The sequence below is a fragment of the Callithrix jacchus genome, chromosome X (assembly GCF_049354715.1).
Source record: "Callithrix jacchus isolate 240 chromosome X, calJac240_pri, whole genome shotgun sequence".
In the NCBI taxonomy this organism is placed as follows: domain Eukaryota; kingdom Metazoa; phylum Chordata; class Mammalia; order Primates; family Cebidae; genus Callithrix; species Callithrix jacchus.
In genome coordinates this window covers 115,686,298-115,704,039 of record NC_133524.1, presented here as the reverse complement: position 1 = coordinate 115,704,039, position 17,742 = coordinate 115,686,298, and the positions used below count along the sequence as shown (strand labels likewise).

Genomic DNA, 17,742 nt, shown 5'->3' with positions numbered 1-17,742 from the left:
GGAAGTTGCAGTGAACCAAGATCACAACACTGCGCTCCTCCAGCCTGGGTGAGAGAGCAACACTGTCTCAAAAAAAAAAAAAAAAAAAAAATGAAAAGGAGCCACTAAATACAGTGACATGATGGGGCTTAGGTTTTAACAGGATCATTGGCTGCTGTGTTGAGAAGAAACGGTAGAGGGGCAGGGCCAGAGAAGGGGGAAGAGTTTGGAGGATTTTGCAGTAATCCAAGTGAGAGATGAATCATGGTGAGGGAAACGAGGAGCACTGAATTTGGGCTACATTTTTTAAAGAGCTGACAGGATTTGCTTAGAGATTGGATTAAGGGTGTAACAGAAAGAGAAGAGTCAAGAGGGAGTTTCTATATAAAATGGCTTTTAAAACAAAGAACCAGTCTGTTAAAGAGGTCTACAAATTAGGCCTGGTGCGGTGGCTCACACCTGTAATCCCAGCACTTTGGGAGGCCTAGGGGGTTGGATCACTTGAGGTCAGAAGTTTGAGACCAGCCTGGCCAACATGCTGAAACTCCGACTCTGAAAACCCATCTCTACTAAAAATACAAAAATTAGCTGGGTGTGGTGGTGGGCGCCTGTAATCCCAGCCACTCGGGAGGCTGAGGCAGGAAATTGCTTGAACCTGGGAGGTGGAGGTTGCAGTGAGTGGAGATCATGCCACCGCACTCCAGCCTAGGCGACAGAGCAAGACTCTGTCTCAAAAAAAATAAAGGAAAAAAAAAGGAAGTCTACAAATTGTTGGTCCCTAGAATAAATCTCAGACTCCTGGGCTGGCTCTGGGAGGTGCTGGATACCTGTTCTCAGCCTCTACACCTTTGCAAATATAATCGTCCCTCTGTATCCAAGAAGGATTGGTTCCAGGATCCCTTTATTTTATTTTTTATTATTTTATTTTATTTTTTTATTTTTGAGATGGAGTTTCGCTCTTGTTACCCAGGCTGGAGTGCAATGGCGTGATCTTGGCTCACCGCAACCTCCGCCTCCTGGGAACAGGCAATTCTCCCGGTCTCAGCCTCCTGAGTAGCTGGGATTACAGGCACGCACCACCATGCCCAGCTAATTTTTTTGTATTTTTAGTAGAGACAGGGTTTCACCATGTTGACCAGGATGGTCTCGATCTCTTGACCTCATGATCCACCCACGTCAGCCTCCCAAAGTGCTGGGATAATAGGCATGAGCCACAGCGCCCAGTCGAATTCTTATTATTTTGAACTAGTAAGATTCACAAGAAGTTGCAAAGAAAGGGACTGAGAGGCCTTGTGTACCCTTTATCTCGTCTTCCCCAGTGTTAGCATCTTGCATAACTGTACAATATCATGACCAGGAAATTCACATTGGCACAGTCCACAGAGCTTATTCAGACTTCATCAGTTATACATGTTCTCATCAGGGCAGGGGTGGGCAAGGGGGAGTTGTACAGAATTATTTCTTTCTTTCTCTCTTTTTTTTTTAGTCAGAGTCTCACTCTGTCACCCAGGCTGGGGTGCAGTGTTGGGATCTCTGCTCATTGCAACCTTCACCTCCCAGTTCAAGCAACTCCCCTGGTCTCAGCCTCCCAAGCAGCTTGGACTACCGGCGCGTGCCACCCCGCGTGGCTAATTTTTGTATTTTTAGTAGAGACGGGGTTTCACCATGCTGGTCAGGCTGGTCTCGAACTCCTGACCTCGTGATCCGCTTGCCTTGGCCTTCCAAATTGCTGAGATTACAGGCGTGAGCCACCGCACCTGGCAAATTCTATCACATGTGTAGCTTTGTGTAATTCCCACCACACAAAAAACCCAGAACCATACCATCACCACAAGACTCTACGAGGGGAGGGATTTTTGGTCAGATTTGTTTGCTCCTGTACCCCCAGTACAAAGACCAGAACCTGACAGAATAGGTCCTCAAAATCTGTGGAGTTGAAAAGGCAGTAGAGGGTAGTGGAGACAGCACAGACTCTGAAGCCTGGACCACCTGAGTCTGAGTACTGGCTGTGCAACCCAGTGGCTGTGTGACCTTGGGGATACAACTTAAACCTGTCCCTGCCACAGTTTCCTCTTCTGTAAAATGAGGATAATTAACGGTACCTCAACTTTGTAGTGTTGTGGTGAGGATTCAAAGAGTCACTGGTAAGACATGTTAAAAAGACCGTAAGGTATGAATTAATACATGCAGACACGTAGTAACTATCAGCCCCCATAAGCAGCGGCCACTGTTACTTTTATCCTTTTACATCACAACAGAACAGATAGTGCTAGGAGCCATAAGAAAGGTAAAAATTAACTATTACAACATTGTTGAACGGCTGACAGTTCCTTCCCACACTTCCCAAGCAGGTCGAAATGACTCGTAGCCCTCTGGGAAAATGGCACTTGTTCTCCGCCTGCTCAGCCCCGACTGGGCGTTCCCAGTCCCCGGCGCCCGGAGATGACGGACGCTTCCCTCGCCATCCCTTAGGGTTAGTCCCGCCCAATCTGCTCTTTCGCTTTTTGGAAGGGCTTCTGCTTTGGCATTTATCACTGGCTGTCTGCCTCACTTACGAAGCAGGGTGCCCCTAGCACACTGCCGGGCCCCTGGGGGAACCCACTTAGGGAAGTGAAGCAAAGCGAACTGCATTTGGCAGGAAGCAGTGCGCTTTCCCACGGCGCCACGGGAACGCACGGGAGCACACGCGTAGACTGAAAAGGCGCTAGGAAGAGGCGGTCGGCGCGCCGCGTCACCTTCCAAGCTCCGCCCGCCAGAAGCGCCTTCTAAGCTCGTTCTTCCGGCTGCTTTCCTCCTCTCTTCCTTTCTCCGCCATCGTGGTGTGTGCTTTATTCCGTTTCTCGCCATGGTAAGTCCATCGGCCCCCATCGGCCCCGGGGTAGGTTCCCAAGACTCGAGGCCTCCGCCACGAAATGCCTAGGCCGCGCAGAGCGTGGAGGGGCAGGAGCCTTTTAAAGTCTTTTACAAGAAAAGGTCGAGTTCGGCCATTGTTGTCTTCGTGGCCTGGAGGGAAGCTAGTGAGCCAGCAAGCAACCTGGAGAGGGACGGACTGCACTGCGGCCGCGGATTCGAGGCCAGGCCGCTGCCGAGACGGGCAGGGATTCCGCTTTCCCTTCACTTGTAGCGATCTCTGGTTCTGGAGGCGGGGTGTAGGGGATGGCAGCCGCCCCCGAAATCGTGGGGTGCCCGTGGCTCGCGCATCGTGGAGGGTAATCAGGAAAGTAATATGGGCTACTGGTTTTCGAAAAGGGTTGAACTTGGCGCGGAGAGGCGAACCACATGTTTAGATTCCAGGACTTTTGTTTACAGGACGTTTATTCGGAGACGTGAGCATCACCCCGTGGCAGTGCCTAGGACAAGGGGTATTTTGTGAACCTGTATGTCATTCAGGCCTTCTTAGTAAATACCAGCAGCGGACCAGTCACTGTTTCACTGGGAAATGTAAAATGTTGATTGATTTCTAGATATGGAGGCGAATAAGTAGTAGTATTTTACAGTTTGACAGAATTTACAACTACTGTGGACGGGGAGAAGTGGGTGTAATCTTTGCCTTCTTTATATTGGCTCCCATTATTATGCAAGCGTATGTTCGAGGTTGGCCAGGCATTAAATGTGCATCTGTGCCATTTTTGCAAGATTATTCTGTAGATTTGGGGAAGTATTGGGGTTGGCCTTCTATGACTGAAGGTCTTTATGAAAGCCAAAAGATGCCAACTAGAAACTGAGACAGTCATCCTTGGAAAAGTAAAAGTGACATTTCATTTATTTTTAAATTTTAAAGTTTATTTATTTTTTCTTTTTTTTTTTTTCGTTCTTGAATTTAAAAGTTTATTTTTTTGGCCAGTGAAATTTAGCAGTGGGGCTAGAGTTAGGATTAATACGGAAATGGCGAGTGAGTTAGATCTTGTGAATGTCATGGACTTTGCCTAAGTCTTAATTAGCCTCCCGATGACACTAGAAAAGTATGTACCCTATTTTACAAAGTACAGCACTGAGACTGTTTGACTTGCAAGTGGTAGGTGGTTCTGTTTGACTCAAAGCTGTGTTCTTCCCAGGAAGCCAAGTTAGCCATTCCCAGTGTGGTCTGAGTCCTTGGGGGACTACCTGGTAAACTGGAAGGTAGCCTCTGGCTGTGGAGCAGAGAGGACCTGGGTTTGAATCCTGGTTCTGCACATTGATGCTCCGATTTTGTGCATTTTTTTTTTTTTTTTGAGACAGTCTCGCTCTGTCGCCCAGGCTGGAGTGCGATGGCGCACTCCAGGCTCACTGCAACTTCCTCCACCTCCAGTGTTCAAGCAATTCTCCTGCCTCAGCCTCCCAAGTAGCTAGGATTACAGGTGTGCACCACCCCGCCTGACTAATTTTTGTATTTTTAAGTAGAGACCAGGTTTCACCATGTTAGTCAGGCTGGTCTCAAACCCCTGACCTCGTGATCTGCCAGGCTTCTGCATGTTTCTTAACCTCCTGATTCTACTTATTGTTGTTATTATTTTTGAGACAAAGTCTCTCTCTGTCCCCCAGGCTGGAGTGCAGTGGTGCAGTCTCTGCTCACTGCAACCTCTGCTTCCCAGGTTCAAGCGATTCTCCTGGTTTAGCCTTCCGAGTAGTTGGGACTACAGGTATGCACCATCACGCCCAGCTAATTTTTGTATTTTTAGTAGAGATATGTTGGCCAGCATGGTCTCTTGACCTCATGATCCGCAGCCTAGGCCTCCCAAAGTGCTGGGATTATAGGCGTGAGTTAGCACACCCGCCCTCATTCTACTTACTTTTATTTGAACGATAGAAACTGATATCTGCCTCCAGAGAAGTGAGGGTCAGAGGCTTGTCTTGATGGCTTAGCATTGAGAAGATTTGGGGACCAGGGTATGTGTTAAGCACTCAAATATTGGTTCGAAGGAGTTATTTGAATCATTTGGGCAGGCTGTAATATCATTGTCTAAACAGATTGCATTTTCTTCCCAGTCTTCTCACAAGACTTTCAGGATTAAGCGATTCCTGGCCAAGAAACAAAAGCAAAATCGTCCCATTCCCCAGTGGATTCGGATGAAAACTGGTAATAAAATCAGGTAAGACCCTCCATCATACTGCTTGTATTTTGTGAAATGTAAGAGTCACGTCCCTGGCTGGCCAAGGTTACTTTTTGAGTATAAATACATGATTAAAATTGCATGCTATCTAATCCATCCTCTGACATCAATCTCAAATTCCTTTTTAAAAACATGCTTATGCCAGGCGTGGTGGCTTATGCCTGTAATCCCAGCATTTTAGGAGGCTGAGGTGGCTGAATCACGGGTCAACAGTTCGAGGCTAACCTGGGCAACATGGAGAAACCCCGTCTCTACTAAAAATACAAAAAGTAAGCCAGGCATGGTGGTTCACACCTGTAATCCCAGCACTTTGGGAGGCTGAGGTGGGCGGAGCACCTGAGGTCAGGAGTTCGAGACCAGCCTGGCCAACATGGCAAAACCCTGTCTCTACGAGAAAAAAAAATAGCCAGGTACGGTGGCATACACCTGAAATCCCAACTACTGGGGAGGCTGAGGCAGGAAAATTGCTTCAACCCAGGAGGCAGAGGTTGCAGTGAGCTGAGATCCCACCACTGAACTGTAGCCTGAGGAACAGAGCAAGACTCCCATCTCAAATAAACAAACAAGAAACACATTTCTTTTGTTTCTGTACTGCATCCAGCCCAAGTGAGCTTAGGGGCAGACACTTTTCCAGTACTTGTTAATTTCCTGGTCATCTTCAGTCTGAGCTAGGTTGTAAGGTAGAAGGCTGTCTTATACACATCCTGGGGCGTGGGGGAAGACCAGTCTGTTTTTAGGCTTTTTGGTGGGTTTTTGTTTTTTGAGACAGGATCTTGTTCTCTTATTATATATATTTTAAGAGATGGGTTACACCATGTTGGTCAGGCTGGTCTTGAACCCCCGAGCTCAGGTGATCCACCCGCCTTGACCTCCAAAGTGCTTGGATTACAGGTGTGGGCCACCACGCCCAGCCTTGTTCTGTCTGTGTTGGCACTATCACTGCAGCCTCTACATACCAGGCTCAAGTGACCCTACCACCTCAGCCCTTTGAGTAGCTGGGGCTACGGGCACATGCCACTACACCTGACTAATTTTTAAATTTTCTGTAGAGGTGGGGTTCTCTCTGTGTTGCCCAGGCTGGCCTTGAACTGAGCTCAAGCAATCCTGTCTCAGCCTACCAAAGTGCAGAGGATTACAGGTGTGAGCCATCGCACCTAGCCCCGTTTTTAAAATATTTCTCTTTTCTAAGGAGAGACTGGTAAACTGCTCTCTACTGCAGAGGTACTTGAATTGATGATTTCAAAGGAAAAACACTTTAGAATTGCTATGAAGGACCAAGGTCAGCTAGACTAACTCCAGGGAGAGCGCCTTTTTCAGCCCATTGCTCTTTGGACCTGATGGGCCTTGGGACAGGTCTTAAAAGGAGGAAAATTAAGCATCAAGAATCAGTGAGAGATGTCCAAGTTTCAGCAGTCGCGCTCTCTCACCCAGGCTGAGTGCAGTGGTGCAACCCTCACGCAGTTTCCTGAGTAGCTGGGACTGCAGGCCTAAGCTGACACTGTAGGATGAGCCTAGTAATTGGGTCTCTCTTGAAGGACATTGAAAGCTCAAGAGTTCCTAGTTAGAACTAGGCACTCTTTTTTTAAAAAAATTAATTAATTAATTAATTTTAAAAAGGCTAATCAAGTGAAGCGGTGGGAGTGGAGAAGGAACAAAGAAATCTGTAACTGGTTGTGATCAGTTAGTTGTAAACACCACTGCACTTGGACCAGCCAGAACTAGGCACTCTTGAAACTAGTTAGAACTTGATTTGACTTGTGTGGCAAACCTAGTGGGATTGGTTTGCTAAGAAGACTTAAGGTGTGGCTTGTTAGGGCTGAAGTTGAGGGCCCATTTCCTTAGTTCATTTAGCCAGTTAGATGTGAAAATGTTAGTTAATTGCTTACCTTTTGTTCACCGATACTAAACACTATCCTTTATTATTTGATCCCTCTACATGAACATTGGTTTCTCTGTCCTGCCTGACTGGTGGGACCTGCTTTATAGGTTGTGAAGAATGAAAGAAGTATATATAAGCCAGGCACAGTGCCTCACACCTGTATTTGTAGCACTTTGGAAGAAGCCAAGGTAGAAGGATTGCTTGAGGCCAGAAATTTGAGACCAGCCTGGGCAACATAGGAAGATGCCACTCTCCCAATCTCTACCAAAAAAAATAATTAGCTGGGCTTGGTGGCACGTGCTTGTAGTCCTAATTACTTAGGAGGCTGAAGTGGGAGGATCACTTGAGCCCAGGAGTTGAGAGGCTGCAGGGAGCTGTGATCTGGCTACTGTTTGCAGCCTGGGCAACAGTGTGACCCTGTCTCAAAAAAAATGTATGTAAAACTCAATGTCTAGTTCAATAAATAACCTGCTGTAAAACTCTGGTCTTCCAGAATTGGGAAGGTATTTTGTATGTAGGATTATATACCCTTGACCCAGAGAATTGACCCAATGGAAGGATATTCATTGCCTCAGCTACCTTCCAGCTTTAAAAATGTATTGAAAGCAGGCTGCAATTACAGTGCTTCATTTTGTGGAAGTACTGCCATTATCCTGCTGAAAGAAAAGCCGTGTTAATCATTTTTGGCTTTACCTTTATGAGGGTAAAATCATGAGAGATTGACACAGACAATTCTGGGATCGCCGTTCCCCTGCAGCAGACGTGAATGGGGCAGTTAATTGATTATAAAGATCATGCGAGGCTGGGTACCATGGCTCACGCATGTAATCCCAGCACTTTGGGAGGCCAGGCTGGTGGATCACGAGGTCAGGAGTTCAAGATCAGCCTAGTCAAGATGGTGAAACCCCGTCTCTACTAAAAGTACAAAAATTAGTTGGGTATGGTGACGCACGCCTGTAGTCCCAGCTATTCAGAAGGCTGAGGCAGGAGAGTCCCTTGAACCTGGGGGGCGGTGGTTGCAGTGAGCTGAGATTGTTCCACTGCACTCCAGCCTGGGTGACAGCAAGACTCAAAAAAAACCACATGCGGGAGCTTTTATGTGTGTGTGACCCATTATGAGGGCATTCAGAATGTCTGTTTACCCCCAAGTCCATTGAATCAAAAGTGGGTGCAGGTACACTTGGAGAGAGCGGGCTTCCCACTATTTTGATCCCAGTTAAGAGCCTAGCTTTGAATCATTTGGAGAGGATAAAACTTGGCTTGGCTAGTTTTTAAACACACAGGGAATCATTTTTTTAACTCCAGAAAGAGCTCCAAACTTGTTTAAGGAGGGAAAAGTGGTGCCCTTTGTATTTTGTGGTACTGAAAAGGTTGTGTGAATGGAAAAAGCTAAACTGTGGGACCGCCTTTGTAACTGGACTTTTTTTCTGTGTAGGTACAACTCCAAAAGGAGACATTGGAGAAGAACCAAGCTGGGTCTATAAGAAATTACACATGCGATGGCACACATATTTATGCTGTCTGAAAGTCACAATCGTGTTACCAAATCAAGCTGAAAAATGTCACCGCTATCTGGAGAAGTTTGAACAGTTTCCTCTCTGGATCTGTTATGAAGGCATTAGTTAGTACAACCCACAGTGCTTCTATTATTCATGTTAAAAAAAAACAAGAAGGCTTTGGTTGCCTGGGTTCAGTAATAAATATGTGAGACCTTTCACTTCTATTGCTGTTGTATTGTGGTTTGTGATGTACTGAATTCTCCCTTCCCTGCCAAACCTAACAGCACTATCCAGTAGAACTTTCTGCAATGATAGAAATGTTCTCTGTTTGCCATGTGCTTGAAGTGTGTTTAGTGTAAAGGACTAATTCTGTGATTTTTTTTTTTTTTTTTTTTGGAGACCGAGTCTTAGACCATGATCATTTCACCATGTTGGCCAAGCTGGTCTCAAAACTTCTGACCTGCCCACCTCGGCCTCTGAGTGTGAGCCACTGCACCTGGCCTTGTAAATTTTACTTAATGTGACTAGTGGCTCCTACACCTTATGTTTTATTTTTTGAGGCAGTGTTCACTCTCGTCGCCCAGGCTGGAGTGCAATGGCGTGCTCTTGGCTCACTGCAAAGAGCATAGAAACCACCTCTCAGGTTCAAGTGATTCTCCTGCCTCAGCCTCCCAAGTAGTAGCTGGGATTACAGGCACCTGTCACCATGCCAGCTAATATTTTTGTATTTTTAGTAGAGATGGTGTTTGACCATGTTGGCCAAGCAGGTCTCCACCTCCTTGCCTCAGGTGATCCACTCGGCCTTCCAAAGTGCTGGGATTTATAGGTGTGAGCCACCGCACCCACTCAATTTGCTGCCTGTTTTTGTACAGCCTGTGAACTATATGGTTCCCATTTTTTTTTTCTTTTTTTGAGACTGAGTCTTGTCACCCTGGCTGGAGTGCAGTGGCACAATCTCAGCTCATTGCAATACTTGCCTCCCAGGTTCAAGTGATTCTTCTGTCTCAGCCTCTTGAGTAGCTGGGATTACAGGCACGCACCACCACGCCTGGCTAATTTTTGTAATTTTTAGTCTAGACGGTGTTTTGCCATGTTGGCCAGGCTGGTCTCAAATTCCTGACCTCGTAATCCGCTTGCCTTGGCCTCCCAAAGTGCTGGGATTACAGGTGTGAGCCACTGCATCTGGCCGGATTCTACATTTTTAAGTAGTTGAAAGAATATTTTATGCTATTTTAAAGCAAATAAAAATTTCTGGCCAGGCGTGGTGGCTTATGCCAGTAATCAAGCACTTTGGAGGCCAAGGTGGGTGGATCACCTGAAGTCGGGAGTTCAAGACCAGCCTGACCAACATGGTGAAACCCCATCTTAAAAAAATGTCTTTCAATAAAATGTTCTTGTTTCATAGCCATGTGCGTCATTTGCATATTACGTATGTAAATGTAACCTAATGCACAGAGATCATGTGGCCTGCAAAGCCTAAAATATTTATTCTTTGCTCTTTATGCAAAAAGAGGACTCCGGAGAGTTCACTATTGCTTTAAAAATCTAGGTTAAGGCCAGATGCGGTGGCTCACGCCTGTAATCCCAGCACTTTGGGAGGCCGAGGCGGATGGATTGCCTGAGCTCAGGAGTTCGAGACCAGCCTGGGCAACATGGTGAAACCAAATCTCTACTAAAATACAAAAAATTAGCTGGGTGTGGTGATGTGCACCTGTAATCCCAGCTACCCCGGAGGCTGAGACAGGAGAATTGCAAGAACCCCAGTGGAGGTTGCAGTGAGCCAAAATTGCATCACTGCATTCCAGCCTGGGTGACAGAGGGAGACTCTGTCTCAAAAAAAAAAAAAATCTAGGTTAATTGTTGACATTGTAACAGGTAATGGCATTGCCTGACTTACTGAAAAGCTACAGCTGAGTGAATGTGCACAGTGGAAATCTTGTGGGTTTGAGCTTTTACCTGGTTAGTTCACTTCTTTGATACCCCTTGCAGTGTACCTGGCTGAAGCATCACCAGGGAATTGTTTCACATCTCAAAGAACCACTAGCAACTTCAGATTTAGAGATGATACAGTAGCAGATTATTGGCCACCTTTGTGTCACACACTGTTCTAGGTACTTGGGATTCATTGGTTGATAGACAAATTATGTGGCATGTTAAGTGGTAAGAGTGAATAAGCCAATATACAAGCCTTAGCAGACCTATTCTGTAGAAAAGTTGAGGGAACAAAGCTCCCCCAATTACCAGTGGAATTAGGATTGAAACTGCCGCAGCAAGGGAAAGAACAGGGTTTAGCTGCAATTCCCTGCCCAGTCAATAGGGGGCCTGTGCTGCCTGGACACAGCCGAAAAGGCAGATGGCAGCAAATACGGGCTGCTGCATAAAGTGTGCAAGTGGTAATGGGAATACACAGCAAAGAAGGCCCTGCCTACAACCACACTAGGAGGTTCAGATGAAAGCAGTTCCAGCCGGGCACAGTGGCTCATGCCTGTAATCCCAGCACTTTGGGAGGCCGAGGCACATGGATCATCTGAGGTCAGGAGTTCGAAACCAGCCTTGCCAACATGGTGAAGCCCCGTCTCTACTAAAAGTACAAAAATTAGCTGGGTGTGGTGGTGCGTGCCTGCAGTCCCAGCTACTCCTGAGGCTGAGGCAGGAGAATTGCTTGGACCCAGGAGGTGGAAGTTGTAGTGAGCCGACATAGCCCCGCTGCACTCCAGCCTGGGCAACAGAGCGAGACAGTCTCAAAAAACGAAACAAAAAGCAATTCCTAAGAGCACTGTGCTCACCAGAAGTGTGAAGAATGAGCTCCAGAATACCAAGGAACTTAGGAGCTTTAAAGGGATCTTTGGAAGCTATCTCCTGAACCCCTAGACTGCAAGTTTTTTCTTATCGTTTTTCTTTTTCTTTCTTTTTTTTTTTTTTTTTTTTTTGAGATGGAGTCTCGCCCTGTCGCCCAGGCTGGAGTGCAATGGTGCGATCTTGGCTCACTGCAGCCTCCACCTCCCGGGTTCAAGCGATTCTCCTGCCTCAGCTTCCCGAGTAGTTGGGATGACAGGCTCCCACCACCATGCCCAGCTAATTTTTGTATTCTTTTTAGTAATGACAGGTTTTGCCATGTTGGTCAGGCTGGTCTCGAATTCCTGACCTCAGGTGATCCACCCGCCTTGGCCTCCCAAAGTGCTGGGATTACAGGCGTGAGCCACTGCACCTGGCCCGACTGCAGTTACTTAAAAATGTTACTCAAACCTGGCTCAGTGGCTCACCTGTAATCCCAGCACTTTGAGGGGCTTAGGCGGGTGGATCGATTTAGCTCAGGGGTTCAAGCCCAGCCTGGACAACATGGCAAAACAAAAAATTAGCCAGTCAGGGTGGAGTGCACCTGTAGTCCTAGCTGCCCTGGAGGTCGAAGTGGAATGATCACCTGAGCCTGGAAGGTTGAGGCTGCAGTGAACCATGATCACGCCACTGCACTCCAGCCTGGGTAACAGAGTGAGACCCTGTCTCAAAAAAGGATACTCAAGTCCAAAGCAGAAGGACTTGATAAAATTAACTGACAGTCACAAGACAGGGAAATTTCTAACCATTTCAGAGCATTAGAAAGCAGTCTTGCGTTTCAGAGTAGGTTGGGTGTTTGCTAACTGAGCCCAAGGAGGTTAAGTGACAAGGCCAAGGTCTAATGACTGGCATAGCCAGCTTTCCCTACAGACCTCGAATAGGTAGGATTAGGATTTGGAGAAGAGGGAAATGACACGGACACGGGATTAGCCGTGTATAAGGGGTTTATTTATATTTTTTAATTTTTATTGTTTTTTTAGATGGATCTCGCTCAGCCACCCAGGCTGGCGTACAATGGCACATTCTTGGCCCACTGCAACTCCACCTCCCGGGTTCAAGAGATTCTCCAGCCTCAGCCTCCCGAGTAGCTGGGATTACAGGCCTGTGCCACCATGCCTGGCTAATTTTTGTGTCATTTTTAGTAGAGACGGGGTTTCACCATGTTGCCCAGGCTGGTCTTGAACTCCTGACCTCATGTGATCTGCCTGCCTCGGCCTCCCAAAGTGCTGGGATTACAGGTGTGAACCACCGCGCCTGGCCAACGGGTTTATTTGGAGACTAGGAGTTGAAAGCTGTGGAGTCTGTATCCAGTGGACCCTTGCTATCTTGTACAGTTGCCATTACCTGTTTCCCCATCTGTGAAGGGAGTTGGATTAGATCAGTGCATCCTGAAGGGAGGAATGGGAAATTGCAATATAGTTTAAGATTTCAAAAAGGTACTGAAATAGTACATCGAACTCCAAGAAGTGAAGCATTAGATGACACGTTTTGAAAGACAGGAAGTCACTGCTGTGGTGACATTGACCATCCCTTGACCTACTGAGAGGCAGGCAGCAGCCTGGTGGTTGAGTTTGCTGCTGTCTGTGTATTACCAGACTATAGTCTGGATTTATCAAACTCTGCTCTCGGGCTGGGCGTGGTGGTTCAGGCCTGTAATCCCAGCACTTTGGGAGGCCAAGGCGGGTGGATCATTTGAGGTCAGGAGTTCGAGAACAGCCTGACCAACATGGTGAGACCCTGTCTCTACTAAAAATACAAAAGTTAGCCAGGTGTGGTGGCACATGCCTGTGGTCCCAGCTACTTGGGAGACTGAGGCAGGAGAATCACTTTAACCCGAGAGATGGAGGCTGCAAGTGAGCCGAGATCTCTCCATTGCACTCCAGCCTGGGCAACAGAGTGAGACTCCATCTCAAAAAGCAAACAAACAAACAATTAAAAAACAGGCTGGCGCAGTGGCTCACACCTGTAATCCCAGCACTTTGGGAGGCCGAGGCAGGCGGATCACAAGATCAGGAGATCAAGACCATCCTGGCCAACGTAGTGAAATCCCATCTCTACTAAAAATACAAAATATGGCATGTGGGTAAAGCCCAATTACGAGTCGTCTTCTGGGTAAGCTCTCCTTATCTGGACTTGCTCTATTAGAGGAGGCATTGTTTTCTGGGTGGCTGAACATGCACTAATAGGAAGATAGACAAAGTTTTTTTCTTTAAAAAAAAACAAAACAAAATAAATTAGTGCCTGTAGTCCCAGCTACTCAGGAGGCTGAGGCAGGAGAATCACTTGAACCCAGGAGGTGGAGGTTGCAGTGAGCCAAGATTGTGCTGTTGCACTTCAACCTGGGCAAAAAGAGTGAAACTCTGTCTCAAAAAAATATAAAAATAAAAGTAAATAAATATTGATAGTAGCAATGTTGGGAAACCCTAGTCTAGTAGCACTGCAGCCAGCCACAGTGACCAATTAATTAATTAATTAATTTTAAGATGGAATCTCTCCCTGTAGCCCAGGCTGGAGTACAGTGGCATGATCTCAGCGCACTGCAACCTGCACCTCCTGGGTCCCAGTTCAAGCAGTTCTGCCTCAGCTTCCAGAGTTGCTGGGATTATAGGTGTGTGACACCACACCCAGCTAATTTTGGTATTTTTAGTAGAGACAGGGTTTCACTGTGTTGGCCAGGCTTGTCTTAAACTCCTGACCTCGTGATCCGCCCACCTCTGCCTCCCAAAGTGCTGGGATTACAAGCGTGAGCCACCGCACCCAGCCTTATTTTATTTATTTATTTATTTTTGAGATGGAGTTTTGCTATTGTCGCCCAGGCTGGAATGCAATGTCATAATCTCGGCTCACCACAACCTCCGCCTTCCGTGCTCAAGCAATTCTCCTGCCTCAGCCTCCTGAGTAACTGAGACTACAGGCTTGTGCTACCACGCCCGGCTAATATTTTATGTTTTTAGTAGAGACAGGGCTTCACCATGTTAGCCAGGGTGGTCCCGCCCGCCTCGGCCTCCCAAATTTTATTTATTTATTTATTTTCCTTTTTTTAGACAAGGTCTTGCTCTGTTGCCCAGGCTGAAGTGCAGTGGCACAATCATGGTTCACTGCAGCTTCAACCTCCCTAGCTCAAACAATCCTCCCACCTCAGCCTCCTGAGTAGCAGGGACTACAGGCAAGTGCCACCACGCCTGGCTAATTTTTATTAAAAAATTATTGTAGAGACGGGGTTTTGCTATGTTGTCCAGGCTGGTCTTAACTCCTGAGCTCAACCAGTCCTCTTTCCTCTATCTCCCAAAGAGCTGGGATTACGGGCATGAGCCACCACACCTAGCCCACAGTGAGCTTTGTTGACACACAGATCTGCTCAGTACAGCATTCTCCTACTTCCACTTGCTTTACGTTGCTCTTGTGATTCATATCCCTCCTTAAAATGCTCCCGAAGGAGCACACTGGCTCTTACCCACTTTTCCCTCCCTAAGCTGGATCCAGCCACAATGGTCTCTGTCCCTCAAGGTAGCATGTACGGGCCAGGCGCAATGGCTCATGCCTGTAATCCAGAATTTCAGGAGGCTGAGGTGGGTGGATCACTTGAGGCCAGGAGTTCGAGACCAGCCTGGGCAATGCAACACGGTGAAAATACGAAAATTAGCCAAGCATGGTGACACACACCTCTAATCCCAGCTACTTGGGAGGCTGAGGCAGGAGAATCCCTTGAGCCCAGGAGGCGGAGGTTGCAGTAAGCCCAGCTTGCACCACTGCACTCCAAACTGGGTGACAAAGTGAGACTCTGTCTCAAAACAAAAAAAATCACCCTCCACCCCTCCACACCTCCCCCAAACTCCCATTATTATCCATACTCCGGAGGCTGAGGCAGGAGAATCACTTGAACCCAGGAGGTGGGGGTTGCAGTAAGCTGAGATCACGCCACTGCACTCCAGTCTGGGTGACAGAGTAAGACTCTGTCTAAAAAAATAAATAAATAAAACTGGGCATGGTGGCTCACGCCTGTAATCCCAGAACTTTGGGAGGCCAAGGTGGGTGGATCACGAGGTCAGGTGTTTGAGACCAGCCTGGCCAAGATAGTGAAACCTCATCTCTACTAAAAACACAAAACTTAGCCCGGCATGGTGGTGGACACCTGTTAATCCCAGCTACTCGGGAGGCTGAGGCAGGAGAATCGCTTAAACCCGGGAGGCAGAGGTTACAGTGAGCTGAAACCACGTCACTGCACTCCAGCCTGGGCCACAGAGCAAAACTCTGTCTCAAAAAAAAAAAGTTAATCCTCCTCCACACCTTCCCCAAACTCCCATTATCATCAGTTTTGGAATTGTAGACTATTTTCTTTTTCTTTTCTTTTTTTTTGAGACGGAGTTTCGCTCTTGTTACCCAGGCTGGAGTGCAATGGTATAATCTCGGCTCACCGCAACCTCCGCCTCCTGGGTTCAGGCAATTCCCCTGCCTCAGCCTCCTGAGTAGCTGGGATTACAGGCACGCGCCACCATGCCCAGCTAATTTTTTGTATTTTTAGTAGAGACAGGGTTTCACCATGTTGACCAAGATGGTCTCGATCTCTTGACCTCATGATCCACCCGCCTTGGCCTCCCAAAGTGCTGGATTACAGGCGTGAGCCACCGCGCCGGCTTCTTTTTTTTTGAGACAGAGTCTTGCTGTGTCACCCAGCCTGGAGTGCAGCGGTGAAATCTTGGCTCAATGAGAACTCCAACTCCCAGATTCAAGCAATTCTCCTGCCTCAGCTTCTCAAGCAGCTGGGATTAGAGGCGCACACCACCACACTGAGCCAATTTTTGTATTTTTAGTAGAGCTGTGGTTTCACAATATTGGTCAGGATGGTCTCGAACTCCTGAACTCAGGTGATTCGGCTGCCTCAACCTCCTAAAGTGCTAGGATTACAGGCATGAGCCACTGCACTCAGCTGCCTGGCTATATTTTTAATGTTATTGAAATATAACATTCATGAAAAAAATTTCCCCTCTTTTTTTTTGAGACGGAGTCTCACTCTGACACCAGGCTGGAGTGCAGTGGCACAATCTCGGCTCACTGCAACCTCCGCCTCCCGGTTCCAGTGATTCTTCTGCCAAGTAGCTGGGACTACAAGCACACACCACCATGCTTGACTAATTTTTGTATTTTTTTAGTAGAGATGGGGTTTCCCCATGTCGGTCAGGATGGTCTCAATCTCTTGACCTTGTGATCTGCCCGCCTTGGCCTCCCAAAGTGCTGGGATTTCAGGTGTGAGCCACCGCGCCCAGCCCTTATTTTTTATTTTTGAGATGGAGTCTCACTCTGTTGCCCAGGCTGGAGTGCAATGGTGAAATCTCGGCTCACTGCAATCTCCGCTTCCTGGGTTCAAGTGATTCTCCTGCCTCAGCCTCCCAAGTAGCTGGGATTACAGGCACTGGCCACCTCACCCAGCTAATTTTCGTATTTTTTAAGTAGAGACAAGGTTTCACCATGTTGGTCAGGCTGGTCTCGAACTCCTGACCTTGTGATCCACCTGCCTTGGCCTCCCAAAGTGTTGGGATTACAGGCATGAGCCACCATGCCTGGCCAATTTTTGTATTTTTAGTAGAGATGGGGTTTCACCATGTTGGCCAGGCTGGTTTCAAATTCCTTAGCCCCAAATGATCCACCCACCTCAGCCTCCTGAAGTGCTGAGTTTACAGGTGTAACCCACTGTGCCCAGCCATCTTTCTTTTTTTCTTTCTTTTTTTTAAACCAAAGGAAGGCAATTGAACACAAGGCTTCAAAGATGTCTCATGAAATCCAAGGGCAGGGGGCAGCCAGGCTTCTAGAAGAACTAGAATCAGGGCCTTGAAAGCCACTGAAAGTCAGGCAGGCTGCCCTCGCTCTCTGGGCCTGAGTCTTCTACTCAGCTTGTTTCTGCATGTCTGTCTCACCCTTATTCTTTGCAGACCGGCCTCCTCTGCTTCTCTGAACACAAGGCTGAAGATGGCCTCCTCTCCAGTGGAAATGGATGGGAATCTCTGAATCCCAACAGCAAGATCATGAGAGGGAGAGGCCAATTGGTCCAACTTGGGTCACATGTCCAGTCAAGAGACAATTACCATAGGCCAGGTGCTGTGGCTCATGACTGTAATCCCAGCACTGTGGGGGCCAAGGTAGATGGATCACCTGAGGTCAGGAGTTCAAGACTAGCCCAGCCAACATGGTGAAACCCCATTTCTACTAAAAATATAAAAATTAGCCAGGCATGGTGGTGTGCACCTGCAATCCCAGCTACTCTGGAGGCTGAGGTTGGAGAATTGCTTGAACCTAGGAGGTGGATGTTGCAGTGAGCCAAGATCCTGCTGCTGCACTCCAGCCTGGGCAACACAGTGAGACTCCATCTCAACAAAAAAAGAGTCAATAACTATGGCTGAGAGGACAGGGTTATGCATAAGCTTGACTGCCCTGTGGGTGGGCTGGTGCCCATGGAAAGCAATAT

At 47.5% G+C, this 17,742-nt stretch overlaps 1 long non-coding RNA gene and 1 other non-coding gene across 2 annotated transcripts; both read left to right on the top strand.

The window, feature by feature from the left end:
- The first annotated feature begins 2,770 nt into the window (after positions 1-2,770).
- On the top strand, positions 2,771-8,671 carry LOC100895425 (large ribosomal subunit protein eL39). The gene is made up of 3 exons (XR_616568.5): positions 2,771-2,827; positions 4,945-5,048; positions 8,384-8,671. It is a non-coding gene; the product is annotated as a large ribosomal subunit protein eL39 (long non-coding RNA).
- LOC118150810 (small nucleolar RNA SNORA69) lies at positions 7,551-7,682 on the top strand. Its single transcript, XR_004738945.1, has one exon. It is a non-coding gene; the product is annotated as a small nucleolar RNA SNORA69 (small nucleolar RNA).
- Positions 8,672-17,742: the final 9,071 nt, after the last annotated feature.